Here is a 20844-nt window from a genome sequence, read left to right as displayed (position 1 = left end):
GTGAAGAATAAAGAGATGACTTTGGGTTGGAAGGCAGCCTGTAATCCCAGCACTTTAAGAGGCTGAGGCCGGTGGATCACGAGCTCAGGAGATGGAGACCATCATGGCCAACATAGTCAAACCCGGTCTCTACTAAGAATACAAAAATTAGCTGGTGGTGGTGGCGCACACCTGTAATCCCAGCTACTCGGAAGGCTGAGGCAGGAGCATCGCTTGAACCCGGGAGGTGGAGGCTGCAGTGAGCCGAGATCTCGCGCCACTGCACTCCAGCCTGGTGACAGAGCGAGATTCCGTCTCAAAAAAAAAAAAAAAAATTAAAAATGATCGGGGTGAGGTGGCACCTGTCTGTAGTTCCAGCTACTCAGGAGGCTAAGGTGGGAGAATGGCTTGAACCCAGGAGGTGGAGGCTGCAGTAAGCTGTGATTGCACCACTGCACCCCAGCCAGGGCGACAGTGATATCCTGTCTCTAAACAAACACACATACAAACAAAACTACATTGATGCCAAGAACAATTACTGCATACTCACTAGGCATTAGGCATCTAGCTAAGCTCTTTACCCGTGCCATCTCATTCGTCTCACAAACTCCCTGCAAGGTAGGGTCACTAACCTATTATATTTTATGGATCGGAGACAACCTCAGAGAGGTTAAGTCACTTGCCCAAGGTCACACAGCGAGTCGCAAGCCCCAGCCGGTAAGCATCACGATCCTAAGCCAATGAGCCGATGCTCGAGAACCGGTCGGGTAAACAACAGGCACTGCATCAAGGTTGACTAACGGGATCATATTTGACTGCAGCGTGGCGCTCCGGGCTGGAGCAGCGAGACAGCTGCGCGCCCCGGAGACGCCGCGCGCCCGGGAGACGCCGCGCGCCCGGCCCGCCGGGGCAGAGTCTACGCCGCGGATTAGCTGCTGAGAAAGGGGGCGTGGCTCATGGCGGCAGGTGGGCGGGGCTAATCTCTGGCCGTAAATACGGCGCCACATGGCACTGACTCGCGACAGCGGGGGCGGGCTGGCGGGGCGCAGGCGCGCTGAGGGCTGAAGCCCTTCGGCCTCCGTGGCCCCTCCGGCGACAGCGACATCTCGCGAGAACATGAGCGGGAGGCGGGGCTCAGGCGCCAGGGGCGGGGCCGGCGAGGGCGGCCTCCGGAGGGTCCGCTAGTCGCGGCGCGGCGGTGGCGGCGGCTGCTGGCGCTAGGTGAGACGAGCGAGCTGAGGGGCGCGGAGGGCGGAGGGCGGCAGGCGGCAGGCGACGGGCTCGGGGCGCGGCCTCCCTCTCTCTCGGCCGGTGCGGAGCTCCTGGGGCCGGGGCTGGAGTCCCGGGCCGCGCTGAGGGGTACGGGTCGGTTCTCTTCAGCCCGGCTTGGCGGGCGCGGCATGGCCCCGGGTTCGAGTCCCCGCGCTGACGCGCTCTGTGACCTTGGCCTGGCGCGCGCCCTCTCTGAGCCCCGCTCTTCGCCTTCAGCCTTGGGGACCCAGCCCTGGGGCCCTGATCAGCGCGTTCTGCGGTTCCTTAGGGTCTGGACGAGAAATCCGTGGTTCTGATTCAGCGACAGCAGAGGCTGCAGCTGTCCCTCCGGCCCCCAGGAGTCCCCCTGCCCGACATCAGCCTCTGCTGCCCCGTAGGGGCATGACCGCTTCCCTGGCATGGAGTTCCAAGGCCCCCGGCCCCCTAGGGACCCCGTGCCCGCTGTTACCTGAACGGGGCTCCCCCGATCCCCCAGAGCGCACCCCCCGTGCCCGCTGTCACCTGAACGGATCTCCCCCTCCAACTCCCCCCCCCCACCCACGGTGCACGCTGTCACCTGAACGGGGCTCCCCGGCCCCTCCGACCGCAGCCTTGGAGCCTGCAGAGGCCAGCAGCACCGCCAGGCCGCTCAGGGTATCCCTTAAATGACCTCTCGCTCCAGAAGCCGCAGCCCTGCCCCTCTGCAAGAGGAAACCGTGCATTTAGTCCGGGAACAGTGGGACTCAGACCTTCTCTGCGGGCTCCCGGCCACCAGGACACCACTGGAAAAGCCTTGGCTCGGGCAGAGCCTCCGTCTGGCAGGCAGCACAACAAGCAGTAGTGTTTCCAGCATTATTAAATTATTTAGTTCCTAGTCGGGGCTGTGGGGACTCGGAAGCCCCGGGGTGAATAGGAATGTGAGTTGCAGGCGCAGTGCTGGACGTGGTACATCTTCCAGGACACCAGGCCCTACAGTGGTGCTCCCGGCTGTGGGTGGCTGGGGACAGCTCAGCAGGTTCCCCCAACCCTTACACCGGGACACGGGTTAGCCCCTCTCCGTGAGTATCTGGAGTCAGAGTGAGGACGGAAAGAAAATGGGGGCAGTGAGGAAATTGCCACACAAAGGTGCAACGGTTGACATCTGAAAGAGCGCCTGCCTGGAATGGCATAGATGTTTGATTTCCCTGCATAGGAGTTGATGGGACTTTGGGCTGATGCTTTGGGGCCAGCAGTAACTGCTGTCACTCAGCAGGCTCCGGCTTTATTATCAAACCTCCAGTTGAGTGCAAGATGCCAAGCTGGGGTAGATGTCGGAAACAGCGTGGGCCTTGCCCTGGGAGCTCATGGTCAGCCTGGCGACCACAGTGTGGGGTTGAGGCTGTGGTCCAGGCGCTAACAGAATGTGGAGACATTTTCCGACATTTTCCACAGTGGAGGGGACCTATGAGTTGGGCCTTGAAGCATGAATGGAGTTCAGAACATTCCAGGTGGAGGCAAAGGCATGCAGAGATGTGGAAGTGAAAGTGACATTTGGGGGAGATGGTGGGTCGCTGTGTTCTTGATGAGGTGGAGTTTGAGGATTGGGCTGGAAGCTAAGTCTGGAAGGCTGGGTGCTGTGACTCATACCTGTAATCCCAGCACTTTGGGAGGTCGAGGGGAATGGATCACCACGGTGAGGAGTTTGAGACCAGCCTGGCCAACACCGTGAAACCCCGTCTCAATAAAAATACAAAAATTAGCTGGGTGTGGTGGCGCACAACTGCTGAGGCAAGAGAATTGCTTGAACCCGGAGGTGGAAGTTGCCGTAAGCTGACTTTGGGCCACTGCACTCCAGCCTCGGTGACAGAATAAAAAAAAAAGACTGGAAAGATGGGTTTCTGATTGTGCAGGGCTCTGAAGGCTGTGCGAGGGAGTTCGAGCTTTTATTCCTTTGGTGAGGGTTTGGGTGCAATGCGATTAGATGTGTTTCAGAAAAATGGTACTAGTGAGAATACGGGAGGTGGGTTTCATGTCTGGGCAGTGGAGCTGAGTTGAGTAGCCTTGTGGGGTATGGGTCTGGGACAGTAGCTGAGAGAGTGGGGATGGGCATGGAGCTGAAAGATGGTGCCAGATCCACTGGGCTGTGGCACTCTGTGGGATATGACCTGTAACAGCAAGGGCAGCTGGGACTTCTCACCTGCAATGAGGAGAGCTGGGGCTGGGTGGTTAGACCTGCAGAGTTGGAGGCATTTGTGGCCATCCTGGAGGAGATGTAACCTTGTAGAGAAGAGACAGCCTGTACAAGGAGGGAATCCCCAGGAACCCCAGTGGGAAGGGATCGAGGGTGGAAGAGAGGCATTTTGGTTGGCTGACCTTGGACGTGCCGTTCCTTGACTATGCAGTCATTGAGGCTGGCGGGTCATTCTCTTCTAGACTGGTCCCAGGGCTGAAGGAGCCATTGGTGGAAAAAGAGCAGTTATTGATAATACTGTAACACTTGCAGCTCCTTTGTCTTTAAAAAAAAGCCTTGCATCTTGAGTTTCAATTATTAAATTGTCTTTCTTTTCAGAGAGTAGCTGTTAGTTTCACACCTATTTAGTGGGTCTGTGGCTGTAGGCAGGGCCGTGGTTCTCCAGCCCTGGAGATAATTGACTCTCCAACTTATTACTTCCTGCTGTTAACCAAGGTGGTAGTTTCTGTAACTATTTAGGAACTTTAAAAATATTTCAGAGAAGAATGGGAAACACCAGGCACAGCTGAGTGCAGGGTCGGGGTGCAGTGCCCTATGGGGCAGAGGAGGAGGAAGCGAACAGGGCCCCTTTGGCTCCCAGAACATGACCAGCTGGGGCTTTTCCCTCTAGGCAGGAGGCTGGATGTGTCTTTGGGGAATCTGAGTAGGCCAAGAGTAAAGACCTAAAATTAATGACATCAGAGTGTCCCCCGTCAGCAGGCCCAGCTGGATCCCTTGCTAACGAAGCCCATAATTAATAACCCCCTCCCAGTGTTCAAGGCATCAAGATTTAAAAATCCTCATCCCTTAAATATGAGCAGATAACCAAGGGCATCTGAATAAAACCCCTGCTACGGGAGATAGAGACTGCAGTACACACGGGGAAGCAAAGAGAGCGTGCAGGAAGGAGCCGTAGAAAACAGGCTGCCATTAATGGACACATGGAGAAAATATCACATACACGAGGCGGGAGCAGGAAGCTCTAAAAAAAAGCCACCAAAAGGAGCATTCAGAGATCCAAAAAGAGAACTCTCAGATACAAAATATATATATATATATTTAAGAGCAGAAATAAGAAAATCAGTTAGTGGGTGAAAAATAAAGTTGAGGAACTCCCTCAGAAAATAGAATAGAAAAGCAATGAGGTGGAAAAAGAGAAAAAAGAAACAGGATCAGATCAGGGAGTCAGCAGCTGAATAATAAGAGTTTCAAAGCTGAGGAGAGAGGATCGCTTGAGGCCAGGAGTTCAAGACCAGCCTGGGCAATATAGCAAGACCCCATCTCTACAACAGAATTTAAAAATTAGCCAGGTGTGGTGGTGTGCACCTGTAGTCTCAGCTACTTGGGAGGCTGAGGTGGGAGGATCACTTGAGCCTGGGAGTTCGAGGCTGCAGTGAGCTATGATCATGCCACTGCAATCCACCCTGAGTGACAGAGCAAGACCCCATCTCTAAAAAAATAAAATAAAATACTTTTTAAAAAGTTTCAGCAAGAAAGAATAGGGAAAACAGGATGAAATTCACAAAATAATTTCCTAGAACCCAAACTTTCTGGGTTAAAGAGGCCTACCCAGTGGCTAACACCATGGGTGAAAATGCAGGTATCCTTCACTCTCCTAGCCTCTTCACTTCCCAACTCCGATATTAAAGGCCTGGGAAGGCTAGCTGTGGTGGCTCATGCCTATAATTCCAGCAACTTGGGAGGCAGGTGGATCACTGAGGTCAGGAGTTCCATTGAGACTAGCCTGGTCGACATGGTAAAGTCCCGTCTCTACTAAAATAAAACAAAACAAAAAAATTGTTTGGGCGTGGTGGTAAGCACCTGTAATCCCAGCTACTTGGGAGGCTGAGGCAGGAAAATCACTTGAACTAAGGAGGCGGAGGTTGCAGTGAGCCAAGATCGTGCCACTGTACTCCAGCCTGGGTGACAGAGCAAGACTCCGTCTCAAAATAAATAATATAAATAAATAACTAAATGCCTGGATAGTGAGGCTGAATTTCAGATAGAGACTAGTGAGAGCTTGGGAGGGGAAGGATTTATTTGATAGCATGTCTGCAGCTGTTGACCCCAGAATTTGGATAATAAGAGTTCAGAGGCTGGGCACTGTGGCTCACGCCTGAAATTCCAGCCCTTTGGGTGGCCAAGGTGGACAGATCACTTGAGGCCAGGAGTTTGAGACCAGCCTGGCCAACATAGTGAAATCCCATCTCTACTATAAATAAAAAAATTGGCTGGGTGTGGTGGCACAAGCCTGTAAATATAGCTACTGGGGAGGCTGAGATAGAGGAATTGCTTGAACCTGGGAGGCAGAGGTTGCAGTGAGTTGAGATCGCACCGCTGCATTACAGCCTGTGCAACAGAGTGAGACTATATCTCAAAGAACAAAAAAAAAAAAAAAAAAAAAAAAAAGGAAAGAGATGCTTGCATACCCACTCCAGGACGTACTGTTGTGAAATCAGGAGGAAAAAGTAAAAACGAATCACAAATAGGTCATCACAGGTCAAGAGACAGAAGATTAAAACAGGTGGAAAACGGCAAAAGAAAGAACTAACTCCAAATACAATGAAAAGAAGCAGAAGGGCTTGGACTTTTTCAAAGCAGCACTGGATGGCAGGAGACGGGAGGGCCTTGCTTTCAAAATTCTGAGCGAAGGCGTTCCAGCCTGGAAGTGTACGCTCAGGCAAGGGAGGTAGGGTAAAGACATCTTCAGACATGCTCCTAAATTTGCTCCTGTGCTTTAAGGAGGCGATTGGCAGATGTGGGCTCCCCAGATGAGGTAGTAAGTCTAGACAGAGACAGGCTGGTGGGAAAAGGATTTCCCCCAGGTGAGAGGTGGGCAGAAACTGCCGGAGGGAGATGCCAGCCAGCTGCTGGCGTGGAGAGCAGACATGTTCTGACCCCAGCTAGTCAGAGCCTCCTTGAAGAGATTCTTGAGGAGAAGGTGAAATTAGCAGGACACCTGACGTGCTGGAACATCTGGAGAGGAGTAGAGACAGTTGGCAGAGTTGGGGCGGGATTAGTGATAAGTATTAAACAAAGCAAATGAAAACACAAGACTCTTATTAGTTCCAGAGAAAATAAACCGTCGTGCGGGAAAAGAAAAATAATTATGGTATACACAAGGCGCAGCTGTGGATAGCCTCTCCACAATGATAATAATTTATGTAAACACTGACTGCTGCTCTCATTGAAATTATGATGCTCCTGGGTGGAGAAGGTGTGGGGAGGAGATGAAGTGGAAAGGTTGGAGAGGACAGGGCTACATTTTCACCTGTTGCCATGGGAAATCAGTCACTAATGCCCCCAAGCTGAACAACCAAAGGCTCACTCTGAAGGCAGACGTTAAAAGAATTATGGAGAGGGCAGGGCGAGGTGGTTCACACCTGTAATCCCAGCACTTCCGGAGGCCGAGGCAGGAGGATAGCTTGAGTCCAGGAGTTTAAGACCAGCCTGGGCAACATGGCGAAACCCTGTCTCTACTGAAAATACAAAAATTAGGCAGACATGGTGGCATGTGTCTGTAGTCTCAGCTCCTTGAGAGACTGAGGTGGAAGGATCACTTTGCTTGAGCCCGAGAGGCAGAGATTGCAGTGAGCCAAGAGTGAGCCATTGTACTCTACTGTAGCCTGGGCAACAGAGCAAGACTCTGTCTCAAAAAAAAAAAAAAAAAAAAAAAAAAAAATCATGGAGAAGGGCAGAAGTGAGAAAGGGAAAGAGGGACAGGGACTGCTGGGTTTCCTAATAAACGTCACCTCACAGAATGATTTCACTCTTTATGGATATGTATGTGTAGCACTGAATTGACACAAATGGGAACAGTCTCAGATCGGCTTTCTGCTCTGACGGAGTGGAGGCGCTCGCCTGCCTCTATGCACAAGCCTATTAGCAGGGAGGGTTTCCTTGCTCTGATTTCCTCTTGGTTATGTCATTGTTTGCTGTATCCTGTCTCCTCACTGTGGTCATTTATCAGAGGTTCTGAGTGCTTTCTTTTCTTTTCTTTTTTTTTTTTTTGAGACAGAGTCTTGCTCTGTCACCAGGGCTGGAGTGCAGTGATATGATCTCTTGCAGTCTCTGCTCCCTGGGTTCAAGCAATTGTGATTATAGGTGTGAGCTGCCATTCCCGGCCGAGCGCTTTCATCATTCCTTTTCTTTAGACTTTTTGTAAGGTGGTTTTAAAACATACCTACCAGTAGAGAGAATAACATTATAGGTCATTCTTCACCTGTCCCCGAGTTTCAGAAATTAGGCAATCAGTCTGTCATGTTTGTCTGTTTTTTTGTTAAAATGACACCTCTTTCCTGAGCAACGACTGAATGGCAGATGCAGCTGTGAGACAGGATGAGGACCTTCCTTTTAAGGTTTCAGTGCAGGAAACAGGCAATGAGTGGATTAACCAGTGAATATGAATTATTTGAGGCTGGGCACGGTGGCTCATGCCTGTAATCCTGACACTTTGGGAGGCTGAGGCAGGAGGATCGTTTGAGCCCAGGATTCAGGGATTCTGCAGTTGCACCACTGCACTCCAGCCTGAGTGACACAGTGAGACCCTACTCTAAAAATAATAAATAAATAAAACATTTGAGGTAGGGATGGGGTCTGCTATGGAGAAAACCAGGGTATGGGGGCAGGGAGTGCAGGGTACAGGCCAGGACCTACTCTCTCGGGGTGGTCAGGGAAGGCCTTGCGGAGGAGGTGAGCACTGAGCAGAGATCCGAAGGACTGTGGGACTGCCCTGGGATTCCCCAGCTGAGGGACGGCAGTGCAGAGGCCCAGCATTGGAAGCCTGCTGGGTGCGGTGGGTGAATGGCAAGGAGACTGTTGAGGCTGGAGAGGGTCGCCGAGGGGGACTGTGGTAGGAGATGAGGCCGGTGGAGTCCTAGTCATGGGCCATTGGAAGGACTTGAGATAGGAAGCCACTGGACTCTAGCGATCAGAGATGACATGATCTGACTTTTAACAGAATAACCATGGCTTTGGGGTGGAGATTGGATTGTATGGGCCTGAGAGCAGAAGCAGGGAGACCAGTTTGGAGACTGTTGCAATAACTCAGGTGAAAGCTTATGGTGATTGGGGCAGGGTGGGGTGTAGGTGGGACAGAGAGGATGAGACAAATTAGAGCCTGGATACCTATTTATTTTTTTTTAATTATTTATTTATTTTTAAAGTTTGAGACAAGATCTCTCTCCCAGGGTGGAGTGCAGTGGTGTGATCACAGTTCACTGCAGCCTCAACCTCCTGGGCTCAAGAGCTTTTCCCACCTCAGCCTCCTGAGTAGCTGGGACTACAGGTATACGCTACCATGCCCGGCTAATTTTTAAGTTTTTGTACAGATGGCTTCTTGCTACATTGTGCAAGCTGATCTTGAACTCCTGGTCTCAAACAGTTATCCTGCCTTGGCCATCTAAAGCGTTGGGATTACAGGCATGAGCCACTGCACCTGGCCTGAGCCTGGATATATTTTGCATGTAAAGCCCCAAGCAGGTTCTTAAACTGATCATGGTGAAGTTTATTATCATTTTCTTCTGGAATAGTTTCTTTGAATGACTTAACACTTTTTTTTTTTTTTTTTTTGAGACAGAGTCTCACTCTGTTGCCCAGGCAATCTTGGCTCACTGCAACCTCCACCTCCCGGGTTCAAGCAGTTCTCTGTGACTCAGCCTCCCAAGTAGCTGGGATGATAGCTGCCTGCCACCATGCCCAGCTAGTTTTTGTATTTAGTAGAGATGGGGTTTTGCCATGTTGGCCAGGCTGGTCTCCTGACCTCAGGTGATCCACCCACCTCGGCTTCCCAAAGTGCTGGGATTACAGGCATGAGCCACCGTGACCAGCCAAGAATTGACTTAATTCTTAAGTCAGTTGACTCAAATGAGTTATCGTTTGGATTCTAGAGTCAAATATCATGCAAGAAATATTTGAGCCTTATGAGGAATACAGAAGATACATGAGATAGGAGCCTTATCTTCTAAGAACTTGAAACCCAGTTTGGGAATATTGGACTGGTGTACATGTGCTGATTTCCTGTCTACTTGGCAAGTGCCCACTGAGGGCTTAGAGACAGGAAGGAAGAGAACAGTGTGAGCTGATAGCCTCTGTGCTCTAGGACCAGCTCTGTGGGGAAGTTACTTTACTTCGAGGGCTAACTTGGGGTTCAGCTTTCATTCAGGTCTCCTGGGATATAAATCAACATTCCATTCTCATCAATGTGACTGTTTATTACATATTTTTATTTGGATGTACTGTCAGATGTAGTTAACAACACGAAGTAATTTTATAAGCAAATAAATTATAGTCCTGGAAGTACTGAGTACATATGTGTCTTACACTGGGGGTTTTAATGCAGCACCACCGTGTGTAAATTGCAGGTAGTCCAGGATGTGCAGAAAGCGAATGTTGACACCAGTAACAGGAACTTTCCAAATTTTTGTTGACTACAGCGATGGGAAACTGCAGTGAATTATTGCCTTATATAGTATCTGTAGAGCTGGAAAATAAGTAGATAGTTTCTGGTGTATATGCCAGTAGCTTAAATAAATACACTTGAAGCATTCTTGGACATCTTAAGGTTATGCCGCTTGATTTAGTGCTCAAGAGCTTGGTTATTTGGACACAAAGAAGCTACTTCCCCAGAAATAAAGGAAATAGAAATCTGACTGTCTAGTGAAACCTACCAATTCTGCATAAACATATACTGTAGAGGCCAGTGAGCAGAGTGGCAAGGAAGGGGGGGCTTTCCGTCAATAGCAGCCTGATTCTGATGCCAACTCTAAACATTGCAAGCTCTGTAGACTCTTGCAAGTGTGTAGCTACTTTGCCCCGGTTTCATCCCAGTTTGTGTGAGGATTAAACAATGTGTGCAAACCCCTTAGAACCTTACTTTTAAAAACACGTTAGCTATTGTTATTGTTATTTTAAAAACAATTGCAAATGGACAGTCTTTTTTGACTTTTGACTATTGATAACTGGCTCTTGTTAGAAAGCATGAATAATAATAAAAATAACACATTTATGTAACAAATATTTGAGGGCCTGATGAAAACAGATAAGTAAGGCTGGGGTGGAGTTTAAAGAAAGTGCTTTGCTATTTTATGAAACACTTAGCTGGTATTTTCTCGTTTTTATACTTGGTAGCTCTGGTTAGCAGAAAGGCCTGGTTTGTTCTTTTGCAGATGGACTGAAACTCAGACATCTACAAAATGGCCCACTTAGCAGAGGCCAGACTTGCTCTCACTATCCCTTCCCTCTTCCTCCCAGTCCCTCTGTGTCTGTATGGAACTCTGCCCTGGTGTTTTTCTTCTGTATCGTGGACATCGGTGAGAGCCAGGCCGTTGCATTCATGTTGGAGAAGTTTTGGCCTCTGGAGATCAGCTTCATAAAACTACACACATTTTAACTTTAAATCAAATGTATTGAGGTATAATTTACATGCAATAAAATGTACCCATTTTAAGCCTGCAGTTTGACGAATGTGGTCAAACATATTCACCTTGTAACTGCCTCTGCAGTCAAACAGCAGTGCATTTCATTTCTATCACCCGAGTTTCCTCGCACTCGTGAGCACAGTCTATGATTTCTGCCACGATTTCTGCCTCTTTTAAACATCATATAAATGGAACCACTGAGTATGCAGTCTTTTACGTCTGGCTCCTTCTTTAGCATTCGACCTGTGACATTCACCCACGAATCAGCATTTTACCCTTTTTACACTCACTTGGTGATGGACATTGGGGTTGTTTTAAGTTTCTTTTTCTTTTTTATTTTTTTGGCAAGGAGTCTCACTCTGTTGTCATTCAGGCTGGACTACAGTGATGCCATCTCAGCTCACTGCAACCTCCAGCTCCTGGGTTCAAGTGATTCTCCTGCTTCAGCCTCCCGCGTAGCTGGGATTACAGGTGCCCACAAGCATGCCCAGCTAATTTAATAAGTATTTTTAGTAGAGACAGGGTTTTACCATGTTGGCAAGGCTGGTTTCAAACTCCTGACCTCAGGTGATCCACCTATTTCAGTCTCCCAGAGTGTTAGGATTACAAGTGTGAGCCACTGTGCCTGGCCAGTTTTTTGCTATTTTAAATAAAGCTCCAGTGAACATTCTTATGCAGATCTTTGCATGGACATGGTTTCATTTCCCTCGGATAGTTACTTAGAAGTAGAATTGCAGGGAATAATGTAAATATGTTTGATTTTTTTAGAAACTGCCAGCCCGTTTTTCAGTGGTGATGCCATTTTATGCTTTCTTTGGCTCAAGCCACAACCTCACCACCACTTACTGTTATCAGTCTTTTTCATCTTAACCATTCTAGTAGTATGAGGTGGGTATCTCATTTTATTTCATTTATTTGTATTTATTTATTTATTTTTGAGACAGTCTCACTCTGTCACCTAGGCTGGAGTGCAGTGGCACCATCTTGGCTCACTGCAACCTCTGCCTCCTGGGTTCAAGTGATTCTCTTGTCTCAGCCTCCTGAGTAGCTGTGATTACAGGTGCCCACCATCACACCTGGCTAATTTTTGTATTTTTACTAAAGATGGGGTTTCACCATGTGGGCCAGGCTGGTGTCAAACTCCTGACCTCAGGTGATCCGCCCACCTTGGCCTCCCGAAGTGCTGGGATTACATGCATGAGCTACCATGCCTGGTCAGGTGTCTCATTTTAATTTGCATTTCTTTGATGACCAATGATGATGAGCACTTTGCTGTGTGCTTTCTATTTGTACCTTTTCTTTTGTGAAATGTCTGTTCAAATTTTTTGCTCATTTTTTAGTCAGGTTTATTTTCTTCTTTTCAGTTGTAAGAGCTCTTTATGTATTCTGGATATAGGTACTTTGTTAGATATACATACTGAGAATGTTTTCGCCCAGTCTGTCTTTTACTTTCTTTAATGGTAAAATTTGAAAATCCTAAGTTTTAAATTTTTGATAAAGTCCAATTTACCACATTTTCCCCTCATGGTTCTTGCTTTTGATATCCCAACAAATCTTTGCCTTCTCCAAAGTCATGGGGATTTTTTCCTGTTTTCCTCTGAAAGTTTTAGTTTTAGTGTTGATGTGTAGGGTAGTGATTCATTGTGAATTAATTTTTATGTGAGGCATAGGGTTGAGGTTCATTCTTTTCCATACAGATAACCAGTTGCTTCAGCACCATTTGTTGAAAAGATTGTTCATTTCTTATTGAATTACTTTGCCATCTTTTGAAAATAGATTAGCCACATACATGTGGATCCTTTTCTGGACTTTCTGTTTCGTTTATCTCTACGGGCATACTTCAGAGATGTTGCAGGTTTGAATCCGGACCACCATAATCAAGTGAATATCGTAATAAAGTGAGCCAAAGTTTTTTCATTTCCCAGTGCATATAAAAGTTATGTTTGGCTGGGCATAGCGGCTCACACCTGTAACCCCTGTACTTTGGGAGGCTAAAGCAGGTAGATCACCTGAGGTCAGGAGTTCGAGACCAGCCTGGCGAACATGATGAAACCCCGTCTCTACTAAAAATACAAAAAATCAGCTAGGCATGGTGGCAGGCACCTGTAATCTCAGCTACTCAGGAGGCTGAGGCAGGAAAATCGCTTGAACCCGGGAAGTGGAGGTTGCAGTGAGCTGAGATCGTGCCACTGTACTTCAGCCTAGGCAACAAGAGTGAAACTCCATCTGAAAAAAAAAAAATTATGTTTACACTATACTGTAGTCTATTAAGTGTGCAATAACCTTATGTCTAAGAAACAATGTACATACCTTAATTTAAAAATACTTTATTGCTTGTCAGTCATAAAAGAATTGTGAAGTGACCAAAAAATAAAAAAATCTTTATTGCTAAAAGAAAATGCTAACAATTATCTGAGCCTTCAGCGAATGGCAATCTTTTTGCTGGTGGAGGGTCTTGTCTTGATGTAGATGGCTGCTGACTGATCAGGGTGCTGGTTGCTGAAGGCTGCAGTGACTGTGGCAATTTCTGAAGACAGCAGTGAAGTTTGACGCATTTATTGACTCTTTTGCAAAACGTTTTTCTGTAGCACGTGATGCTGTTTGATAACCTTTTCCCCATAGTAGATCATCTTCTAAAACGAGCCAATCTCTTAAACCCTGCTACTGCATTATCAACTAAGTCTGTGGAATACTCTAAATCTTTTATAGTCATTTCAGCAGAGTTCACAGCATCTTTACTCAGAGTACATTCCTTCTCAAGAAACTGCTTTTTCTGCTCCTCCATAAGAAGCGACTCTTCGTCTGTAAAGCCTTGATCATGAGATTGCAGCGATTCTGCCATGTCTTCAGGCCCCCCTTCTAATTTTACTTCTTTTGCTGTTTCCACTGCATCTGCTGTTACTTCCTCCACTGGGGTCTCGAACCCCTCAAGAGTCATCCATGAGGGTTGGAATCAACTTCTTCAAACTTCTATTAATGTTGCTATTTTGATCTCCCCCCACCCCCGTGAATCCCGAATGTTCTTCATGACCATTAGAATGGTGAATCCTTTCCAGGTTTTCATTTAGTTTGCCCAGATCCTAAGAGGAATCACTAGCCTTACAAATCACTTTGGAAGGCTTTAGCCTTACAAAATGTATCTCTTTAGTAATAAGACCTAAAAGTCAGAATTACTCCGTGATCCATGGGCTGCAGAATGGTTGTGTTAGCAGGCATGAAAACAGAAATGGATCTTAGTCGATTTAGAGGTATATTTTGCCAAAGTTGAGAAAGAAACACAAGTCACCATAGGATCTGTGGCCTGTGCTTTTTCCAAAGAGGGTTTTGGAAACTTCGGTATTTAAAGGGGAAAAAAGCAGGAGGGGAAGAGGGGAAGATGAGGGGAAGTAGGCAATGAGGTCAGTGGTCACATTTTCGTGAGGCTTTGAGTACCATTCAGTGAATCTACATTTTACACGTAAACAGAAGGGAGTGGGGCAGAGTCACATACACCTTCTCTGCACAGTAAATCTACATTTTACATGAGATGAAGTAAGCGTGTAAATTACTTTATCTAGGAAAGAAAAGAAGATAGATTTTTGTGTGTGTGTGTGACTTGGTTACTAAGATTAACTCTCCCATTAGCATGTTGAGTTTGGAGTCTCGAGATTTTATTTTTCTTTCACAATGTATAAACAGAGAGATAGACTGGTGATAAGGAATTGGATCACACGATTATGGAGGCTGAGAAATTCAGACCCTGGAGAGCCGATGGTATAGCTCCAGTCTGAGATGGAGTCCAAAGGCAGAAGATCAATGTTCCAGCTCAAAGACAGGCAGGCAGGAAGAGTTGATTCTCTTACTCTACCTTTTTTTCTTTTGAGACAGAGTCTTGCTCTGTCTTCAAGCTCCAGGCTGGAGTGCAGTGGCGCAGTCTCCGCTCACTGTAACCTCTGCCTCTCACGTTCAAGCACTTCTCCTGCCTCAGCCTCCTGAGTAGCTGGGACTACAGGCATGCACCACCACGCCCAGCTAATTTTTGCATTTTAGTAGAGATTGTGTTTTACTGTGTTGGCCAGGATGGTCTCGATCTCTTGACCTCATGATCCACCTGCCTCGGCCTCCCAAAGTGCTGGGATTACAGGCGTGAGCCACTGCGCCTGGCCCAACTTTTTTTTTTTTTTTTTTTTTTTGAGGCAGAGTCTTGCTCTGTCAGCCAGGCTGGAGTGCAGTGGCGCAATCTTAGCTCACTGCAACCTCTGCTTCCTGGGTTCAAGTGATTCTCCTGCCTCATCCTCCTGAGTAGCTAAGATTATAGGCATGCACCACCATGTCTGGCTAGTGTGTGTGTGTGTGTGGGAGTCTCACAATGTTGCCTAGGCTGTAGTACAGTGGTGCCGTCTCAGCTCACTGCAACCTCTGCCTTCTAGGTTCAAGCTATTCTCTTTCCTCAGCCTCCTGTGTAGCTGGGATTACAGGTGTGTGCCACCACAACCGCTAATTTTTGTATTTTTAGTAGAGGCAGGGTTTCACCATGTTGGCCAGGCTGGTCTTAAGCTCCTGACATCCCAAAGTGTTGGGATTACAGGCATGAGCCACTGTGCCTGGCCTTACTCCACCTTTTTATTGTACATGGCCTTAATGGACTTGTTGAGGCCCACTCATACTGGGAGGGCATCTGGTATCTCACTTCACCCATTTGGATGTTATTGTCCTTCAGAAACATGCTTATAGACACACTCAATATATGCTTAACCAAATATATGGGTACCCCATGGCCCAGTCCAGTTGACACATAAAATTAACCATGTATTACATGATCTTTTGTATGATAGATGCCAGTTCTGCTGTAAAAATGTGAAAAATGCCCTTCTTTGGAGCTTAATGTAGATCTGGCCACGTGGCAGTGTCTTCCAGAGCAGGATGACTGTGGTGATGTCAGGGTGACACACTAGCTGAACATGAGTGAGCTAAGGCCACAGCTGACCACTGCCAGCTGCCTTTTCTTTCGCCAGTTTTGCCCGCAGTTAGCAAAAGGGGGTATCTGGACCAGTGGCCTTGCGTGGGCAGCCAGCATGGGCTTGCTCCCTGGGGCCACAGAGTCTGCCCCTGGCTTCATGCCCTGCATGTTGTGTGTGAGCAAAGAAATATTTAACAACCCCACCCGGAGCTAAGACAAAACTGTCAGCCTAACCACAGTGTTGCATTTAAAACTAACCCAATAATTTTCAGTGCCATTTATGAGGGCATCTGACACAGCCCTTGTGGAAAAGCACCCCCACCCCTAAAGTTTCCTGGCAGATGATGCTTCTCGGTGAAACTTTGCTCTGTGGGTTCCCTTGCTGGAGGCAGGAGCCCGTGGTTGAGGCAGCACAGGTTACATGTCTGTTCATCTGATACGCCTCTGCATGCTCTGCTTTTTGTCGAAATAGTGAGTTACATTTGGAAATCACGTCCTTTTTTTTTTTTTTTTTTTTTTAAGGAAAAATTACTTTTTGGGGTCAGTGTTGCCCATGATGTGTTTTGGAAGCAGGTGAGATCATGACTGCAGTTCTCAGCCCAGCTGTTCTTTCTATCAGACTCTTCCCTGAATGCTCCTCTCGTGCCCAGAAGGCAGCGGAAGTCACACAGGCTTCAGGCTGGAGGCACCTTAGTCACTGGGCCAGACATTCCTGTATGTCCAAGCTGTCATTGTTGTTATTGTTGTTTTGTTTTGTTTTTTGAGATGTAGTCTCACCCTGTCACCCAAGCTGGAGTGCAGTGGCACGATCACAGCGTACTACAGCCTTGACCTCCTGGGCTCAAACCATTCCCCCACCTCAGCCTCAGAGTAACTGGACCACAGGTGTGTGCCATCATGCCCAGCTAATTTTTAAAATTATTTGAAGAGATGAGGTCTCACTGTGTTGACCAGGCTGGTCTTGAACCCTATTGGCTCAAGCAGTCTGCCTGCCTTGGCTTCCCAAAGTGCTGGGATTATAGGCATGAACAACCATGTCTGGCTGTCCAAACTGCCTTTTAAAATGAAAACTTGGCCGGACGTGTTGGCTCATGCCTGTAATCCCAGCACTTTGGGAGGCCAAGGCAGGTGGATCACTTGAGCCCATGAGTTCAAGACTAGCCTGGTCAACATGGTGAAACCCATCTATATAAAAATTAGCCAGGCATGGTGGCGCACACCTGTAACCCCAGCTACTCAGGAGGCTGCTGTGGGAAGCTCACTTGGGCGAGGAGGTGGCAGTGAGCCAAGATCACACCACTGCACTCCAGCCTGAGTGACAGAGTAAAACCTTGTCTCCAAAAAAAAAAAAAAAATGGCCAGGTGCAGTGGCTCACGCCTGTAATCCCAGCACTTTGGGAAGCTAAGTTGAGCGGATCACCTGAGGTCAGGAGTTTGAGACCAGCCTGGCCAACATGGTGAAATCCTGTCTCTACTAAAAATACAAAAATTAGCCAGGCATGGTGGCACGCACCTGTAGTCCCAGCTACTCGGGAGGCTGAGGCAGGAGAATTGCTTGAACCCCGGAGGCAGAGGTTGTGGTGAGCCAAGATGGTGCTATTGCACTCTAGCCCAGGCAACGAGTGAAACTCCTTCTTAAAAAAAAAAAAAAATTACCATTGTAGTCATTTTTAAGCCTGCAGTTTAGTGGTGTTAAGCACATTCACATTGTTCTGCAGCAACCACCACCATCCATCTCCAGAACTCTTTCACCTTGCAGAACTAAAGCTGTGTCCCCACTGAACCCAAACTCCCCATTCCCTTTCTCCAGCCCCTGACAACCACCATTCTACTTTGTCTCTATGAATGTAACTGCTCTGGGAACCTCAAGAAGTGGAATCTTGAAGTATTTGTCCTTTTGTTTCTGGCTGATTTCACTGAGCATAGTGTCTTCAGTGTTTATCCATGTTGTAGCATGTGTCAGAATTTCCTTTTTAAGGCTGAGTAATATTCTACATGTATTGACTGCAGTTTGCTTATCTGCTCATCTGTTCATGAACACAGGTACCTTCCACCTTTTGGCTACTGTGAATCATGCTGTTGTGGACATGGGTGTGCAAGCATCTCTTCAAGACCCTGCTTTAAGTTTGGTGCAGTGGCTCATGCCTGTCATCCTAGCACTCTGAGGGACCAAGGTGGGAGGATTGCTTGAGGCCAGGAGCTCAAGAGCAGCCTGGGCAACATAGCAAGATGCCATCTCTACAAAAAAAGCATCTGGGCCTGGTGGCAATCATCTGTAGTCTCAGCTACTCAGGAGGCTGAGATAGGAGGATCACCTGAGCCCAGGAGTTCAAGGCTGTAGTGAGGTTTGATGGCATCACTGCATTCCAGCCTGGGCAACGCAGTGAGACGCTGTCTCAGGAAAAAAACAATCCTGCTTTCAGTTCTTTCGGGTATATACGTAGAAGTGGAATTGCTGTATCATATGGTAACTTTATTTTATTATATTATTTTTTAAGACAGAGTCTCACTGTGTCACCAAGGCTGGAGTGCAGTGGTGCAATCTCAGCTCACTGCAACCTTCACCTCCTGGGTTCAAGCGATTCTGCCTCAGCCTCCAGAGCAGCTGGGATTACAGGCATAAGTCACTGCACCCAGCCCCTCATATGGTAATTTTATGTGATAATTTTGTGTTTACTTATTTTTTTGAGACAGGGTCTCACTCTGTTGCCCAGGCTGGAGTGCAGTGGCCCCATCACAGTTTACTGCAACCTCCGCCTCCTGGGCTCAAGCCATCCTTCTGCCTCAGTCTCTTGAGTAGCTAGGACTGTAAATGTACACCACAACATCCTGCTAATTTTTTCGTTGTTGTTACATTTTTTTGTAGAGAAGGGTCTTGGTATGTTACCCAGGCTGGAATGCAGTGGCAACATCATAGCTCATTGCAGCCTGGAACTCGGGCCCAAGCAATCCTCTCAACTCAGCTTCCAAAGTAGCTGAGACTATAGGCACATACCACCATGCCTGGCTAATTTTTCTTTTACTTTTCTACTTTTTCTTTTCCTTGAGATGGAGTCTTGCTCTGTTGCCCAGGCTATAGTTCAGTGGCATGATCTTGGCTCACTGTAACCTCCACCCGCCGGGTTCAAATGATCCTTTCACCTCAGCCTCTCAAGAAGCTGGGATTATAAGCCAGCACCACCATGCCCAGCTAATTTTTTTATTTTTAGTAGAGGTGAGGTTTTGCCATCTTGGCCAGGCTGGTCTCAAACTCCTGACCTCAGGTGATCTGTCTGCCTCAGCCTCCCAAAGTGCTGGAATTATAGGCATGAGCCACCATGCCAATCCTTTTTAAACATTTTTTTATAGAGATAGGATCTTGCTGTGTTGCCCAGGCTGGTGTTAAACTTCTAGGCTCAGGCAGTTCTCCCCCCTCAGCCTCCCAAAGTGAAGTCTTATTAATTTTTATTATCAAAGAAAAGTCATAGGTTTTATAAAATGATATAGTCACTGGCGTTGGTTGTGTGTATGTAATGCTTCTTGGCTGAAAAATAAGCAGAAGTGCTTACGTTGGCTTAGTAATGCCCTTATCTGGTTCTTATGCACAGAATGCGTGGAGGGTGGCAGCATCCCTGCCTCTGGCATCTGCCTGTGTCTGCAATGTGACTGACTCCACTGAAGCTTCACTCTTCTTGTTAGTCTTCATCTTAATTGGCAACTTCCCTCTCAAGTTTTTTGACATGTTACTCTTCCCCTTCACTACTTAGCCTTCAGAAAACTTTTTTTTTCATGTGGTTTCTTTTACTGTCATCTCAAGAAACTGTTCATTGTTACACATCCTCGAGAGGGGTGGCCTTGAACACTTGAACAGCACAGATACTTAGGATGTAGTTTTAAAAATAGGCTGTAGTAGCTCACACCTGTAATTCCAGCACTTTGGGAGGCCGAGGCATGTGGATCACATGAGTCCAGGAGTTCGAGACCAGCCTGGCCAACATGGAGAAACCCCGTCTCTATTAAAAATACAAAAATTAGCCAGGCATGATGCGTGCCTGTAGTTTTAGCTACTTAGGCAGCTGAGGCACGAGAATCGCTTGAACCTGGGGAGGCAGAGGCTGCAGTGAACTGAGGTCACACTACTGCACTCCAGCCTGGGCAACAGAGCAAGGCACTGTCTCAAATAAATGAATGAGCGAATGAATGAATGAATGTAAAAAAAACTAGGCTGTAAAATCATGTGGTTATAACTGTTCAGAGGGTATTGAAAGCTGGTACAGGACTGCTTGTTCTCATCCCACTCACACCCGCGAACACACTAGGAGGGCAGGTGGGGAATGCGGCGGGGCTGTGGAGAGACAGCAGCAGGCCCTCTGATCCTCATGTTTTCGTGATTTCTGTAGCAGGGTCATTGCTTTTCTCAGGTTTGAAACAGGGATTAGCTGTGTGTGATGCTGGTGGACTACAGGCAGGGCGCAGGGCGAAAGGAGGTGCCATCTCTCTCCAGGTTAGAGTCTGCTGGGTGCTGGGCTTCTCTGCCTCCATCGGGCCTGCTGAACTCTGGGGGCCCAGGAAGCACTAAGTGAAGGTGGCGACAGGCAGAGGGCATCCTTTTCTCTGTCTGAGAATCATCCCATCTTCTTTCATGTGGAAGCCCGCCACCCTCTGTACACCGACCTTTTTACTATGAGTAGGTTATTACGCTTGCCATTGAAAAAATGAATTAAGAGGCTGGGCACAGTGGCTCATGCCAGAAGCAGAGGTGGGTAAATCACTTAAGCTCAGGAGTTCGGGACCAGCCTGAGCAACATGGCAAGACCCTTTCTCTACCAAAAATACAAAAATTAGCTGAGTATGGTGGCAAACGCCTGTGGTCCCAGCTACTTGGGAAACTGAGGTGCCTGGGAAGTCTAGGCTGCAATGAGCCTAGATTGCAGCACTTCTCTTCAACCTGGGCAACAGAGCAAGACTGTATTTCAAAATTAATTAATTAATTGAGGCTGGGCACAATGGCTCACACCTGTAATCCCAACACTTTGGAAGGCCGCGGTGGGAGGAGCTCCTGAGCCCAG

General features: G+C 47.6%; 1 protein-coding gene across 2 annotated transcripts in view; it reads left to right on the top strand.

The window, feature by feature from the left end:
* The first annotated feature begins 1117 nt into the window (after positions 1 to 1117).
* Positions 1118 to 20844, top strand: part of CHST12 (carbohydrate sulfotransferase 12) — a 28428-nt gene continuing 8701 nt past the window's right edge. Inside the window, exon 1 of one of the 2 annotated variants that reach the window (XM_032263804.1) lies at positions 1118 to 1200. The gene's annotated coding sequence lies outside the window, so the exon portion shown is untranslated. Of the gene's footprint in view, positions 1201 to 12217; positions 12756 to 20844 lie in introns of those variants that run through there. The other variant, XM_032263805.1, reaches the window with a different exon arrangement.

Source organism: Sapajus apella, unplaced genomic scaffold (genome assembly GCF_009761245.1).
Source record: "Sapajus apella isolate SASKATOON/1434 unplaced genomic scaffold, GSC_monkey_1.0 scaffold138, whole genome shotgun sequence".
In the NCBI taxonomy this organism is placed as follows: Eukaryota; Metazoa; Chordata; class Mammalia; order Primates; family Cebidae; genus Sapajus; species Sapajus apella.
Note: the sequence above shows the minus strand (reverse complement) of the source record. Positions and strands in the feature narration are given on the sequence as shown.